General features: G+C 38.9%; 1 protein-coding gene across 7 annotated transcripts in view; it reads right to left on the minus strand.

Annotated features, from left to right (window-relative positions):
• LOC134203692 (polypyrimidine tract-binding protein 1) overlaps positions 1-16,804 on the minus strand; it is a 723,317-nt gene that overhangs the window by 166,922 nt on the left and 539,591 nt on the right. For 3 of the 7 annotated variants that reach the window (XM_062678594.1, XM_062678586.1, XM_062678581.1), the window contains exon 1: positions 3,167-3,193. The exons of the other annotated variants lie outside the window; for them this stretch is intronic. The gene's annotated coding sequence lies outside the window, so the exon portion shown is untranslated. Of the gene's footprint in view, positions 1-3,166; positions 3,194-16,804 lie in introns of those variants that run through there. 7 annotated transcript variants of the gene reach the window in all.

Raw genomic sequence — 16,804 nt, forward strand, 5'->3', positions numbered from 1 at the left:
ATGAATCCTAGGAATTTCCAAAATTCTGTGGATTTCCAAATTTTTGAACGGCGTCGCTCCGATGTTAAAATGTCGGCGGCGGTTTTGTGCCGCACACCCAGAGGCTTGAAATGTTTCCATCAAAAACAAGAAATATTGAATTTTTGACGATTTTTTCTGAATCGAATTTTTCTTCCGGAATATTGAAAGATCTCCTGAGGTTTGAAGTAGTTCCCTCGGAAATTTGAAGGCTTGCCTCGAAAACTTAAAACCCTTCCCTCGGAAGCTTGGCCGACTTCTTAGCTTTGCAGAAAACAATCTGAAGAAAGAATTCTTCCAAAAATTTATACAAGCCCAAGAAGCAAACCATAAAAACGGGAGCTATTCAAACAAATAATTCGATTGAATCCTTCGAATCATTAAAGCTTTGCCCGGAACGAATCAACAGTATCCATTAGAACCTCGTTTCCGCTCCTTGCAAAGATCAGCGTCTGACTCGTCAAAAGCCATCATCCATTGAAGGCACCATCCACCGGGACAGCAACTCGTCCTCCTCACCCGACACACCGTCTGGAAATGAAGATAAATGGGCGCGCGCTCCATTTCATTTCCCGGAGGTCGATTTCACTTTCCGTACTCGTCGCAGCTCAGTGAATGGCGAAAATCGAACTGGCTCTCGTTCACTTCCTGCTCGCTACTCATCGCACCACCACACTATCGGATGCGGGACTCTAGAAGTGGGGCAGGTGGGGGTTGTATGAGAGAACAACTTTTCGTTGACTTCCGGTTCCGTTCGTCGCTTGGATAACGACCCATTACCGGGCCAGGGACGGTCCGGGTCATCCCGTGGGTCCATTCATTCAAGTTATCGTTTGTCGTCTGTCATCGTTATTTTTCTTCGGCGGCTGAGTTAAATGCTGTTTTCCTAAGGAAATAAACAACGCTAGTCCTCAGACGACGAGTTGTCCAGCTAGCGATCGATTGATGCGATGATTTCCTTCTCATTTGTGTGCCATTCGAATGGGCGGTCCACGTGAGGCGTTATGCGGATTTACATTATTCGATGACAGCACTCTCGTGCCAGTCTATTTATTATCGTTCAATTAATATAATTTATTGAAATTTATCTTCATTATTTATGGCGGTTGGTGGTGCTGGTGGCCGAGGGATTTGCGCTCGCACCCCGCTCCGAGGAATATAAATACGCGGAAATGAAAATTCCTAAAATTTTAAACCACCCAGCGCTGCATGGTGCAGCTGGAAGCGCTGATTCGCTGTCGGCGCTAGGTCTGCCGAGGTTGTGGATTATTGTGATGATTATTATTAAACATGATTCGATTCCGGGAGTTAATTTTAATTAACTCTTTGGCAGCGCAGGAACGGGTCCTCCGGGAAGGGCGGAGGAGCTGTTTGACACGTTCATACGCTGAAATCCTTCTGGACGGTAAATACTCTTTGGTCGGTGTTGTCGTACGGTAATTGATTATTGTCATTAATTTTTCGACGGCATCAGATTTGTAATTGAAACGTTGGGGACTCTGAAGCCAAAGCTTATGCCGACGTTGGGATTGGGAGATTCTGAACTGTATCGCTGTGAGACGGAGAGCTCCACAGTGACAGGTGGATCTTAATTGGTGAAGTTTTCGCTGGGAACGATGGCCGATCAGCGAACAACGGTGGATTAAGTGGCTTGAATTAATGATGTGAAGGATCTCAATGGCAAACGGCTGTTACCGGATAATGATGCTAATTATGTATACTGACAGGGCTTGATAGATTTTCTTATCAAGTTTTAATTTCGCGACGAGTGATTTAAACAATATTCAGATTTATACGAAACTGTCTTCAGGTATAGATAATGGCTATCGTATAAATCTGAATATATAGCAAAGTGGCTTCTTGACAGAAAACATTTCCAAAACATGTCGGCCGAAGTCTTCAAACTTCATTGGAACTTCTACAATTATTCAGAGGATAATTAAAGAGTATTTAGACTAATGAATTAATAAAATGCTGGAAAACTGTATAACTCTTACTTTTCTAGTTGTTTGAGTGTCTACCAATTTGTTACAAAAAATGTAATGTAAATAAAAAATGTATATTGGAATTTTTAATATTTTTTTAAAGAGTCTATAACTTTAACATCAGGTAACTAAGTAACTTGAAAACAAATATTAATCTTACAAACACCAATGACTAGAGTAACTTTAATCGCCCATCAATGCTCACTTATAATCCTCTTCAACTTATCACATCAACAGCCGTTTTGCCATCATCTCTGTTGACTTGAGTCAATCGACTGGCGCTAATTGTCGTCACTGCCATCCATCCCACTTCGAAAGACATTCCTCCCTCCAATCCGATCCAACAAATAAATATAAATGCCCGTCAAATTAGCACAACATAAACCACCTTCCCCCACCCGACCCACCATCTTCGGCAAACTTCTGATTCTATCCACTAACCATTCCAGCGAGCCACAAATCGAACTTTGTCTTACTTCCATCAGCACACGCCGATAATAGTTCCGGTAGAGCAACCGAACAAAATAACGATGAATAAAACATCGGTTTCGATCCTTCTTCCTTCGACCGAACGCATTCCTCTCACCGCAGTCCGTACGATTCCGTGAACTTCGTCGTTCACAGGATCAAATCTCAACGCAACCGTCGTCGTCCTCTGATAAACAATGAGCCCCTTTCCTGGTTTCCCCACCCAGTCCCATCTCGACTGGAGGCGAATCGCTGAATTGGAAAAACGACAACAGCGGAGAATTAAGCAACCTGGGAAAGTCTCAACTGAATTGACTGACGGATGGGTCTAAACCAAACCTCCGACCAAATCCACCCCCGGCCCCGGTGTTGTCTGTTTATCTGTCATCAGAATAAGGCTCGGTCCCTCACGCACATACACCATGGAGAAACAACCTGAAAGCGCGATATCAAAGAGCTGCTTTGGTCTGCTTTGTTGATAAAGATAAAGACAAAAGCAACCGACCGAAGGAGATAGCACCGAACATTTAGCAACATCGCCTGCGTCCAACGGTCCGCGAGACGCACACAGGGCTGTTCCTTCAGTTTCGATTCGGATTCGGACAATTTTCCGGTCCAACAACGATTTCGCGATGATAAGCGCCGACCGGAGTTAGTTCAAAGAAAACCAACTAAGATGGGTTGACGATACTTACTGATGGCACCGACGCCGATCACCGTGTTTGGTTAGGCTTTCCTTGCTTGGTGGCAGGTCCTGGTTGCTTGTTGTCCGATGCGTGTTGACCTGCTGCTCTGACTGAGGAGTTCGCTCGCTACCCTCGCTGTGGGAGAGGAAAAAGAAGAATGTGTAGATGAAGCTTTAGATTTGTTGGACTGGAAGGGCTAAAATAGATGGCTCTGTGATGAGTAAATAAACGCGGAGCCTTTTGGAAAACTAATCAAAAATTTCTACTAAATTTAACAACAAATGAAAATGGTTCACTGACATTAGTTAACTTATGTTGAAAAGGCAGTTTTCACAAGAAGTCGTCCGAAGGAAGTTTAAGGAAGTCATCAAAAGAGAAGTCTTTCCTAGAAGTCGTCCGAAGGAGTCTTCAACAGGAAGTCGTCAAAGGAAATTTCCACAGGAAGTCTTCCCTTATGGAAGTCTCCTCAGAAGCCTTCCTCCAGAGTCCTCAGGAAATCCTAAATAGGTGCGTCCTCAGAAAGTCTTCCTCTGAGGTCTTCCTCAGAAAGATCTCTTCAGAACCTCAGAAAGTCTTTCTCAGAGGTCTCCTCAGAACCTCAGAAAGTTTTCCACAGGAGGTCTTACTCACAGGAAGTCTTCCACAGGAAGTCTCCCCAGAAGTCTTCCACATGGAAGTCTTTCTCATGAAGTCTTCCACAGGAGGTTTCTCGAAGGTCTTCCTCGGTAAGTCTTTTTAAGCAGGTCGTCCTCGGAAGTCTCCCTGGAGGGGTCTTCCCCAGAGGAATCTTCATAGAATGTCTTCTCATCAGGAGGTCTTCTCCAGAGAAGTGCCTCAGAAGTCTTCCTCAGGAGGTCTTCCTCAGGAACTTCTTCTTGGAAGTCTTCTTCAGGAAGTCTTCCTCAGAAGTTTCCAGCGAAGTCTCTCCTCAGGAGGAGTCTTCTACAGGAGGTCTTGCTCAAAGATCCTCCTCAGAGGTCTTCATGCATGACGTCTCCTCGGATGCTTTCCTTAGGAGGTCTTCCTCAGGAAGTATTCAGAAATCCTCCACAGGAGACTTTCAGGAAGTCTTCCACAGTGATCCTCCAGAAGAGTCTTCACAGTGGTCCTCAGAAAGTCTCCACAGGAGGTATTCGTCAGGAAGTGCTCCTAAGAAAGGTCGTCCCAGAAAGTCTTCCTAGGAGGTCTTCTTAAGAAAGTCTTCCTGCGAGGTCCTTAACTGAAAGTCTTCCTCAGGAAGTCCTACAACAGTCTTCCTTCAGGAGAGTCTTAACAAGAAGTCTTCCACAGGAAGTCTTCCACAGTAAGTCTTCCTCAGGAAGTCTTCCTCCAGAGGTCTTCCTCAGAAGATCCTCCCCAGAAGGTCTTCTTCAGGAAGTCTTCCTCAGGAAGCTTTCCTTAGGGAGGTCTTCCACAGGAAGGCTTCCTCAGGAAGTATTCCGCAGGAAATCCTCCACAGGAGACTTTCTCAGGAAGTCTTTCACAAGAAGTTTTCCACAGGAAGTCTTCCACAGAAAGTTTCTAGACGGTCTTCCTCCAGGGAAGTCTTCTAAAGCAGGTCGTCCTCAGAAAGCTTCTCTCCTCAGTAGGTCTTCTTAAGAAAAGTCTCTCAGAAAGTCTTTCTCAGGTCTTCGTCGAGGTCTTACTCAGAGGTCTTCCCAGGAAGTCTACCTCAGTAGATCGTCCTCAAGGAGAGTTTTCTCCTCAGGGAGGTCTTCCTCAGAAGGTCTTCCACAGGAAGTCTGTTCCATGGAAGTCTGCCTCAGACATTTTTCTCAGAAGTCTTCTTCAGCGAGCTCCTCCAGGAGTTCTTCAGGAAGTCTTCCTCAGGAAGTCTTCCACAAGAAGTCTTCCTCATAAGGTCTTTCCTCAGAAGCTTCCTCAAGAGGTCTTCCAGAAGTCTTCCCTTCGTGAAAGATGATCCGCAGAATCCTCCACAGGAGACTTTCTCAGGAAGTCTTCCACCAGGAAGTCTTTTTCAGGGAAGTCTTAGCAATACGTAACTGAACGAAGTAATACCATTTCACGCCGATCGGTTCAGTAGTTCCGGAGTCTATAAAGATCAGACCAGACAGAAAGTTATTTTTATGTTTTCTTGATTGATGACTTGCGAGGGAAATCAGAATTTTCTTTGTTTTTGGAAAAGATGTTTAATTTTGATACACATAGTTAAGTTTGCCATCTTAGGGTGTTTTTAACAGAGATGTTACGAAAAAGATTCGGCTGCCGGTGGGACTTGAACCCACACTATTCCATTTTAGTACGGACGTATTACCCTTAATTATACAACAGCTGGCCTTGCGCGAGAAGTTGTTCCATAACCAGCCTTAATAACGATGGGATATCAATTAATTCCCATTATCTATCAGAGTCTGCTTTGTGCAACATTTCACACCCTATTCTCTGCCAACTGTATAATTGGTAATACGTCCGTGTACTAAATGGAATAGTGTGGGTTCAAGTCCCACTGACCAGCCGAATCTTTTTCATGATATCTCTTAAAAAACACCCTAAGATGGCAAACTTAACTATGTGTATCAAATCAAACATCTTTTCCAAAAAAAAGTTATTTTTTATGTATATAGATTACATGATAATCTTTTTTATGTCGGAATTTTGTGAAATTTCTGTAGAATTTATTATTCAAAGTTGCACTGTATTCCGACTTCAAGAAATTTGACAAAATTCTGAGAGAAATCTGGCGAAATTTTCTAAGGAAGAAATTTGAAAAGATTTTATTATGTTCCGACTCCAATTTGAATAAATTCCGACAGTAAAATTTCAATTTGACAGAGTTTTGACGAAATTCGATTGAAATTTGATTAAACTTCAAACGACCTTATAAACGGCAAAATTTAGGCAATTGGAAATCTAAGTGATTGCAAGATATAGTTCAAAAAAAATTCCTCATGAAATTAAGAGAAACTTCCTTACTTCCTTAATTGAAACCAAATTCCACTGAGCGTAATCCTTATAGGGAAAATAATTGATGGAATTAAAGAAGCGGAAACTCCTAACAACAATACAATACTTAAAGACGATGATTCAGAGCAAATTTTTATATCGTTTTGCGTTTTGCCTCTTCTCTTTGTAAAGTTGTACCGAAAGGCTATATGATTGCTTCAAAAAGAACTTTTGATGAAGGCCGGAGACCCATAGTGTTTATATACCCGATCAACTTGATAGAAGAATGATGGCGGCGATGCATTTTAACTAATGCAAAAACCATGCAAAATGATCGAAACAATGTGATCTATTCTCCTAAAACTTTTACTGACCTTTCTAATGTGATTCTTTCAAAATATATTTTATAATAATGCACGAGAAGAGCATCATCCTGCTAGGTGGATTAATCTGGGTTTTTCGATAAATTGCAAAATTCAAGTCAAAATAGTGAATTTGGGCATTTCTCTTTTAAGAAAAATCACAAACTAAAATAATTTCGGAATTAGTAAAATAATGAAATAGGTATTACTTAAGTAATGATAGTTTTGACCGGACGAAAAAAGAAATTTGAATTTTTTATTTGCTATTGTCGATTACGAGGTTTGCGTCTTGACTAAATTATTATCCAAATAGAAATTGACCATGTACTGTTGCTTAGTGTTCTTCTCTTGTGCTCATTTTATCGACTCACAGAGGCGCGCACTCTTTGTCACCATTTCAAATTTATTGCGGGCAAATTTAAAATAATTGAGCCGGTGACTTTTCAAAAGGATAAGTTTCTTTATAAATTAAATTCAGACAAGAACTGGATCATTTCGCTAAGAAGTGTTTGCGAGTAGATTACGAAGTTTTTCAATAGTTAAAGTTGAGTTTGGCTAGTTTGACTAAAAGGTAAAGTGTGATTGGAGTTAATTGTTGTGTCTATTTTAATCAAATTTCTAAATTAACAGTTAACGTAGCAGACGTTCCCATTAGGACGTGTTTTTGAATTCCCTGTGAGGAACTGATGTTAGTTAGTGAAATGTACAAAAGGTAAAACGAATTTTAATGTTTTAATGTAAAGTTTTTGTTAATGAAACAATTCGCGTTGGACTTTTCCATCGCACTGCACTTTTTAGTACGGGCTGGTTTGAGTATTCGACCGGAGTCAAATCAACAACGTCCATTTTCGTCCAACGGACATCGAGCTCGAGCGTGCGTTAAGGTACGCCTGTAAAGACAGTTAAACGGAGGAGGAGTGTAGTCGCGGTCAAAAATCAACTCGGCGGTCGCCGGAAATCCAATCGTCGAAACGCAGTGTTGGTAGAAGATCATGCTCAAATCTCACTCACCGAAGCCTCATGCACGAGCTGACTCAGCTTGCGATTCTGCATAGAGCATCGCGCATGGTTTTTCACGCAGAATGGCTTAGTTTTGCTCATTCGCCCGAAAGGGCTGGATTTCACTCCAAAAAGGTGTCAATATCGAATCGAAACGTATTTTATGTTTATAGCCTGGATTTGTTATCCATTGTTTTAAGCAAGAAAGTTGATTCCGATAAATTTAGCGCAGTAGAACACGCAAAAATCACGCAATGATGCAAATCATGAGTCAGATCATGGACGATTCTCTGTGCCCATGAGTCAATTGAGGGTTTCACCAGCGCTTGATTTGAATCGTGGATGAGATTTGGGGAATTTGAGTTTTTTACCAACTTTTCTGCGTCGAAGGAAAATTAGATCCCCAAGTCCAATTCCGTGGATCATTTCCCGAGAGTGCAGGTCCCCGTACGTCGTCAATAATCATTACGCTCGGACCGAACCCGAACCGATGGTTAGTAGTTTTCCTTTTAGTCCTCGCCCGGTGAACCGGATAGGTACGCGAAGAAGCCGGATCGTTAGGAAAGGAAGCTACTAAGCGAGGAACGGTTATTATCAGGAAGCCTTCCATCCAGCCGCCACTCCTCCGCATCTTTAGTTTGTAGCCCTTATCGCTCCAGTGCGACCTCCATCGCTGCGCGACAATCTGCAGCATCTGCGGCAGCCGTGATCAGCCACCATCATGCCACAACCTGGTCGGAGGACATCGTTGCCCATCTTTCTCAATGGTGCTTAATTACTTTCAACGCATCTCACTTTACATGCAACGGTCTCTCTGAGAGTGGCGCTTAGGTCACTCCTGACGGAATCAATTTTCAAAGTACTCGCGTTTTTCCAAGGGCACACCGTATTTCGATACCGAGGAAGCAACGCACAACTGTCATTTTATCTTTTCACGCATGCTGCGAGGCAGCTAAGCTGAAAAAAATAAATAATGATAGTTGCGTTCCTTCGATATCGAAATGGTGTGCCACTCTTCAATACTTTGAAAAGTGATTCCGTCAAGCAGATTGACTATAAACCAATACGCAATAATTTCAAAATCCACCCTCGAGAACAATTCACGAACAGTTTGCAACTTCTGATGGATGGAATTTCAAGCAAATATTTACCGGAATAGAAAACATATTCTCAACGGAATTAACGTGATATGGGAAGCACGAACAATCAAATCGTCATCATTTTCATCATTGAATGCCTAATTTTTTATCTACACAACAAATATAATTTAGAAAAAGTATCACATTCGCGCGCTTACTCGCAATCTTCATACTTATATGTGATATTTACAGCTAACAAACAACTGTAAACCGAAATACGCCGCTCCAAAATTACGAGTTAACAATGCTATAAAAGAGACAGAAGATAGAAAAAAAACACGGCGTGTAGTGCCTCCCCGGGTCAACTTAAGAGCGATTCCTGTCGGCATTTTGTCAAACTACTGCCAAAATTTCCTTTCGGAATTTAGATAAAATCTTTTCCTGTTCTGGATTTTCTCCCAAATTCAAGCCTGCACGGTGGGCCTGGCTGTTTTAATACTGGTGTCATATTTATGAAATGCTGAAAATATTAATGCAGACAAAGAAAATGCTCAAGGAATACAACCGACATTTCCAGGATGCCTTTCAATACTATTGGCAACTTGTTACGCATGGCTGCTAAGACAAAGACAAAGACAAAGATAAATCCTGTCGGAATTAATTCATATTCATGTAGGAATTTATTCAAATTTATATCAAAATTTTATTCAAATTTCTATGAGAATTTATTCCAAATTCCTATCAGATTTATTCAAATTCTATCGGAATTTAATCAAAATTCCTATCGGAATTTCAGTTAAAGTCCTATTACAGAACTTTGTTGTCGGAATAAATTAAAATTCCTGTCGGAATTAATTTGAAATTTCTATCGGGAATTAATTCCACATTTTTGCGCCAAATTCAGTCAAATTCAGAGTCGAAATTTATTCAAATTCCTATCGGAATTAGTTTCAAATCCTGTAAATCAATTCTTAGTAATTTTTTTTTCCAACTTCCTGCTGTGAATTTTGTCATAATTCCCTGTAGGATTTTTTCAAATTCCTTTGTCAGAATTAATTCCTATGATCCTGTCAGGAATTCAGTCTAGTCGGAAATTATTAAAATATCTGTGGAAAAAATATTAAAATTCCTGTCTGAAAATATAAAAAATTCCTGTCAAATTTATTCAAATTCACCTGTCGGAATTTAAAGCTCAAATTCTCTTGTAAAGATTTCATTTCAATTTAAATCAAATTCCTATCGGAATTTATTCAAACTCTTATCGGAAATTATTCACATTTCTGTCGCTGATTTATTTCAAATTCCAGTCAGATTTTATTTCCAATTCCTGTCAGTTATTCAAATTCCTGTCAGAAATTCGATTCAAATTTTCTGTCCGGAATATAAGAGACTGTTCCGATCTCAATCTCACTATTTACATATATCAATCATCATCGCTAAACAAAGAAATACGGCACCAAATTCGTTATTCGCTTCTTTTTGTCAACATGCGTGCTCACTGCTGAAAAAATCACAAAAATAATAAAAGCAAACCAAATTCCTTTCCATTTTCTTCTTTTGTTTTTGATGGGATGGAAATAGGAGCTATGAGGATGATGGCGAACCGTTCCCCTATTTAAATTCACTGTCAGAATATATTTAAAATTCCTGTCCGGAATTTAGTCAAAAATTCAGAATTCAGTCGAATTTTTTCCAATTCAGAATTAATTTTATTCAAATTCCAGTTGGAGATTTTTCTCAAATTCAGTCGGAATTTATTCAAATTTTGTCGAAAATTAATTCAAATTCCTGTCACCAATATATTCCGAATTCCTGTCGGAATTTATTCGAATTCTAGTCAGAATTTATTCCAAATTCAGTCCGAGAATTATATGCAAATATCCTGTCAAAAAATTATCGGAATTTATTCGAATTCCAAAGTCAGATTTTTTCAAATTCCCGTCGGAATTTAATCAAATTCAGTTTAACCAACCCCTGTCCTGTTTTCCTGTAATTCATGTAGAAATTTGGTTCAAATTCCTTTTGTACTTTCATTGCAATTTCTGTCAGACTTTCAAATATAGTCGACAGGAAGAGATGTTAATCAAATTTTGACTAATGTTCGTCTGGAATTCATTATCTGAATTCCGACCGACAGGAATATTTACCAACTCGACAGAATTTCACCATTGGTCATTACGACGAGGAGTTTGACAAAATGTTGATGAAAATTCAACTGAATTCCGGCAAAGTGTTTATAAATTTACGTACGGAATATGATTAAATTTTGAAAGCAAAAGATGACTGAATTTCGACAGAAATGTTAATATATTAAATTCCTTGTAGGGAATTTCACAAAATTTCGACAGGAAATTTCACAAAACTTCGACTAGAAATTTGATCACTTGCCACTAAAAACTGGTTCATTTTTCAACCCGCAGAGATTTACACCCAAATGCCGAGAACAATTCCAAGTTTGATAGGACTTTGACTTATTTCCGACAGCATTTGTCGGAATATAGTCAAATTCAAAATGTTGTTAAATGCCCGTCGGACTTGAGCGAAATTTGTGTCGGACTTTTGATAAATTCCTGTCAGACTTTTGTCTACCAGAGTTGTAAATTTCTGTCGGACTTGTCCAATTCCTGTCGGAATTTTGTAAAATTTTTGTCCTGTAGGTATTTTGTTAAATTTCTGTCAAAAATTTGTGAATGCCTATCGCCTGAATGTTGGCAGAGAATTCGTATCATGATTTTCATCAAATTCCTACGTCAAAATTTCTGTCGAGTTAAGTCCGAATTCAACTCAGAATATATCATCCTTGTCGGATTCAATTGAATTCCTAATGGAATTTATCAACAATTTAGTCAAATTTCAATAAAAAATTGTCTTGTCGAACATTTGAGAAATTCCGGACGAAATATTGTAAAATTCCTGTCAAAATTTGGTGAAATTCCTTTCAGACTTTTGTGGAATTTGTCTCCAAATTTGTTCGATATCCTTTCGGAATTTGGAATATGGTCAAGTTACTTTCTAGAAATTGATCAAATTTTGGTTCGGTATGCAATTGAATGTTATGCCTGTCCTCTATGGAATTTAGTTGAAATCAGGAATTTTGTTTAATTCAATTCTTTTTCGGAGTTGGTTAATTTTCTGTCACAGTTCAAAATCAAATCTTCACCTGTCGGAATTTAGTCAAATTTCCATCAAAATTTGGTACGAATTCTTCTCAGAATTTGATCCAGATTCCATGTAATTTTTTTTTTTCCTAATTCTTATTCAAGGTTTAATCAAATTTCTCTCCTGTCAGGATTTATTCAAATATGCTGTCGTAGTATAATCAAACTTCCACTTGGGACTTTTTGTCAATTTCTGTTAGAGTTTAATCAATTATCGGAATATCGTCTATTTGTCCAATTCTTGTCGGAGTTTAATCAAACTACTGTCAGAATTTAGTCATATTCCAGTAAAAATTTATTAAAATTCTTCACGAAATTTAGTAAAACTCCTGCTTGAATGTGATCAAATCTTATAATGCAACTTAGATAAATATCTGTCAGAATTTGAATTCTGGGGCAAAGGCAAATTCATTAAGAAAGTTTCTACTCGGATTTTGGTTATTTTTCGGATCTTCCTAATTTTATACAGTTAATATTTTACACACGAGAATGTAAACAAATTCCAAAAGGTAGGGTTTCTTATCCCATTCCCGGCCTAACATGCATTCGATTGCATTATTTAATTGATATTTATGACAGGAAGCAACTTTTCCTGAATTTTGTGAGCCGTGCAATACTGCAATGGGGTTCACTTCTGCTTAAAAATAGCTATTCTTGCTAAACATCGTTTAAAAAAGCTTTTATTTGATTTAAATTAACGAGGTGCAGCACTCATTTCAGTCATAGCGATTGCATTTCCGGCACACTTCAAACCAGTTCCCGGCCTAAGCAAAATTTCACTCAATCTCTCAACATTTTACTCTCATTCTCTCTCGGGACGGTAGAAAATGCGACGTAAACAAAAATATGCACGTTCTACGGCATCATCACGGCCAGATGGTATTATTCATAATAATTTTTATTTGGTTTAGAAGATATATTCATTCATCCAAATCCTCCCAAACACTAAAAAATATATATATTTTTCCACTTTTGAAATCGAGAGAATAATAAATAACATGATAGCGTCAACGTGTTAGACAGTTTTCCAATCAACGATGAAGGATTATTTTCTTTAGTATGAGTCTCTGGTCTTTTGGCAGCACGTTGCGGCTAGAAGTTCTTATGCCGAGGTGAATTTTTGTTCGGTTTGAGAATACATTTTTATTGTATTCTAAAATGTTTAAATAAGTTCTAGTGAAACGAAGAAATATCAAGGACAAAATCGACACAGTCAAAATCAACTCCAACGCCATCTACCGAAGCTTTGATTTATCGATGAAGGCAATTGGAAAGTTTTGACGCGTAAAAAATGCATATACGATCCATTAGAAATCATAAAATTCAAAACAATTGCCGTAGAATTTTTAGGGAATTTCTCTTGGAAATTTAAAAGATTTTGATTTGGAATATTTTTGATGCAAGTGTCGTAGTAATAGAGTTATCTGAATCCATATAGAAAATATTTTTTAAATTCCGAATCGCAACTGTAAGTTCATTTGATACCTATTAGATTATTAACATTGAACTTAGATTTTGATTCAACTTTGAAGTCAATTTGTGCTTCGATAACTTCGATTTGGAATAACATCAAGTTTGGTTTCTACCGAGTGGAATTTCTCAACCCCCTTTATAATGCACGACCACCTTCAACATAAACCAGATACAAATGTCCGAGCATTTACAGCGCAGAAACCGCTTCAGCACGACAAAGACTACCAAACTCGGAGCGTAACAAGTTTGAAGAGGATTTCCCAACCCTTTGTGCGAGTATGTCTCTCTGTTCACCGAAACCCATCCGATTCCCGCTTGAGGCCCAAAAAAGTCCATTTTCTCGGTCCTCCACCATCTTACTGCACCGCCATCGATCTCGTCGTCGACTCAGGTGCCAGTGGATGCCTAATGTCTATATGGCTCGAAGATGGAACGCAGAATGCTGCGCCGAAAGTTTCCAGCTTGAAGACGCTCCAAACTAAAACAAACACGCAGAGGCAGATGCTCGGAACGGGTTGGAATGGCAAATAAATATAAATAACATTTATTTGAGCGATGCTTTTACAAGGCACTTGCCCTACTGCTGCTGCTGAAACAACTTCCTCCGTACATTAGGGGTGGTACCCTAATTACGTAAGGAAGAATTTTCGTGTTATTCAACCCCGAACACCCTCCCTCCATAGTATGACTTGCTTTATACCAATTGTGTTTTTGGTAAGAAGCCCTCCCCGCATAAGCCATAACGTAACAAATGTTCGACCCCATAATGTAGGTAGGCAAAAGTTCTTCGAAATGGAAAGAAAGGAGGAAATCTATTAAGCATATTTGCGCTGTCCTTCCAATGCCCATTGCCCATACGGTTGTGAATGAGGTGGGGTTAGGGGGGCGCATCATACATTCAGGCGTAAACATTGTGAACGATGGGTTCGGAAACTTTTGTTTCTTCGACGAACGGCCATCGATCGGGCTGATGGCTCTCCAGAAACCGAACTTTGGTCAATATTGATTCGGAAGGTAGAAGGAGCGATTGTGGAGTTTAAGTAGCAACAGCAGTATCAACGTCAACGCAGCTGGGTGGCTATTGGAGGTGCTGCTCAAACGTACACAAAGAGTGGATTTCTTGCAGAAGTTTCCATCTCGGAAGAAATTGGCGCCGAAAGGGTATGATCCCTTAATTTATATCAAATATTGTTCCAGTTGACCGGTTTGGGGAATTGGCCTGCAATGCAAAGCGAAATATCATTGCCAATATATGGGAATCAAGTTGTTTTGATTACGATTAAAAATTAGTCCCCTTTTTAAGAGCGCGTGTTTTTCAGCTCAATTGCGACAATTCTGGGAATCGATAGAATTTTAGTTTGCAAATAATTAGTCTATTTTGAATACCGTCTGGAATTTGTCTTCGTTCAGTTTAAGTAAAATATTAATGATTATGTTTTTATACATGAAGATCAGTAAAACAACCAAAATCTGAGTGAAAATTTTATCAATGACGACCTGAATTTGCCTTTGCCCCAGAATTTCTATTCTAACTAAGTTCCGTTAGAAGATTGTATTACATTCTTCGACAAAATTCGATAGAAATTATACAAATTTCCGATAGTGAATTGATTAAACTCCGCAACGAGTTTTCCTTAATCCTGACAGGAATTGATAAAATTCCGACATGAATTTGACAAAAGTCCTATAGAAGTTTAATTATACGACGACAGCAATTTGAATAAATTCTGATAGGACAAAAATTCTGATAGGACAAAACAAACAGAACAGAACCCGGCGGAATTCGAGTGAATTCCTGTTGGAAAATAAAATGAATTCCTGTTGGAGATTCGAATGAATTCTTGTCGAAATTCGAATGAATTCCTGTCGGAATTCGCTATCCTAATTTGAATGAATTCCTGTCGGAATTCGCTATCCTAATTTGAATGAATTCCTGTCGGAATTCGCTATCCTAATTTGAATGAATTCCTGTCGGAATTCGCTATCCTAATTTGAATGAATTCCTGTCGGAATTCGCTATCCTAATTTGAATGAATTCGAAACAATTCCTGTCGGAATTCGAAACAATTCCTGTCGGAATTCGAATGAATTCCTGCGGAATTCGAATGAATTCCTGTCGGAATTCGAATGCATTCCTGTCGGAATTCGAATGCATTCCTGTCGGAATTCGAATGAATTCCTATCGGAATGCGAATGAGTTTCTGTCGGAATTCGAATGAATTTCTGTCGGAATTCGAATGAACTCCTGTCGGAATTCTAATGAACTCCTGTCGGAATTCGAATGAATTCTTGTCGGAATTCGAATGAATTTTTCTCGAAACTCAAATGCATTTATATCGGAATTAGAATGAATTCCTGTCGGAATTCAAATGAATTCCTGTCGGAATTCAAATGAATTCCTGTCGGATTTCGAATAAATTTCTGTCGGAATTCAAATGAATGTCTGTCGAAATTTGAATAAATTCCTGTTGGATTTCGAATGAAATTTTCTCGAAACTCAAATGCATTCCTGTTGGAATTAGAATGAATCCCTGTCGGAATTTGAATGAAATCTGTCGAAATTCGAATGAATCCCTGTCGGAATTCGAATGAATCCCTGTCGGAATCAGAATGAATTCCTGTCGGAATCGGAATGAATTTCTGTCGGATTTCGAATGAATTCCTATCGGAATTCGAATGAATTCCTGTCGGAATTCGAATGAATTCCTGTCGGAATTCGAATGAATTCCTGTCGAAATTCGAATGAATTCCTGTTGGATTTCGAATGAATTCCTGTCAGATTTCGAATAAATTTATGTCGGAATTCAAATGAATGTCTGTCGGAATTCGAATGAATTCCTGTCGGAGTTCGAATGATTTTTTCTTGGAACTCAAATGCATTCCTGTCGGAATTGAAATGAATTTCTGTCGGATTTCGAATGAATTCCTGTCGGATTTCGAATAAATTTCTGTCGGAATTCAAATGAATATCTGTCGGAATTTGAATGAATTCCTGTTGGATTTCGAATGAATTTCTGTCGGAATTAGAATGAATTCCTGTCGGAATTAGAATGAATTCCTGTCGGAATTAGAATGAATTCCTGTCGGAATTAGAATGAATTCCTGTCAGAATTCAAATGAATTCCGGTCGGAATTCGAATGAACTCCTGTCGGAATTCGAATGAATTCCTGTCGGAATTCGAATGAATTCCTGTCGGTATTCGAATGAATTCCTGTCGGAATTCCGAATTCGAATGAGTTCCTATCGGAATTCGAATCAAGTCGAATGAATTCTTGTCGGAATTCGAATGAATGCCAGTCGGAATTTGAATGAAATAACTGTCAGAATTCGAATGGAATTCCTGTCGGAATTCGAATGGAACTCCTGTTGGAAATCGAATGAATTCCTGTGGAAATTCGAATAAATTTCTGTCGATATTCGAAACAATTTCTGTCGGATTTCAAATGAATTCTCGCTGGATGTCGAATGAAATCCTGTCGGAATTTGAAAAAAAGTTTTTGTAGAACAAACCGACTTTCTAAAAAATCGTTTCGAGGTCGCGCTAGATCGTTTTTTGAAAAATGAGCTTTTTTAAGTAAAAAATCAAATATTGAGTCCTTTCACATTTTTTTGGGTCACCCATTCGTTTTGATAATATTTTATTGCTCCGTCCATATACTGCGACCAAATCT

This window comes from Armigeres subalbatus, chromosome 1 (assembly GCF_024139115.2).
Source record: "Armigeres subalbatus isolate Guangzhou_Male chromosome 1, GZ_Asu_2, whole genome shotgun sequence".
Taxonomy (NCBI): domain Eukaryota; kingdom Metazoa; phylum Arthropoda; class Insecta; order Diptera; family Culicidae; genus Armigeres; species Armigeres subalbatus.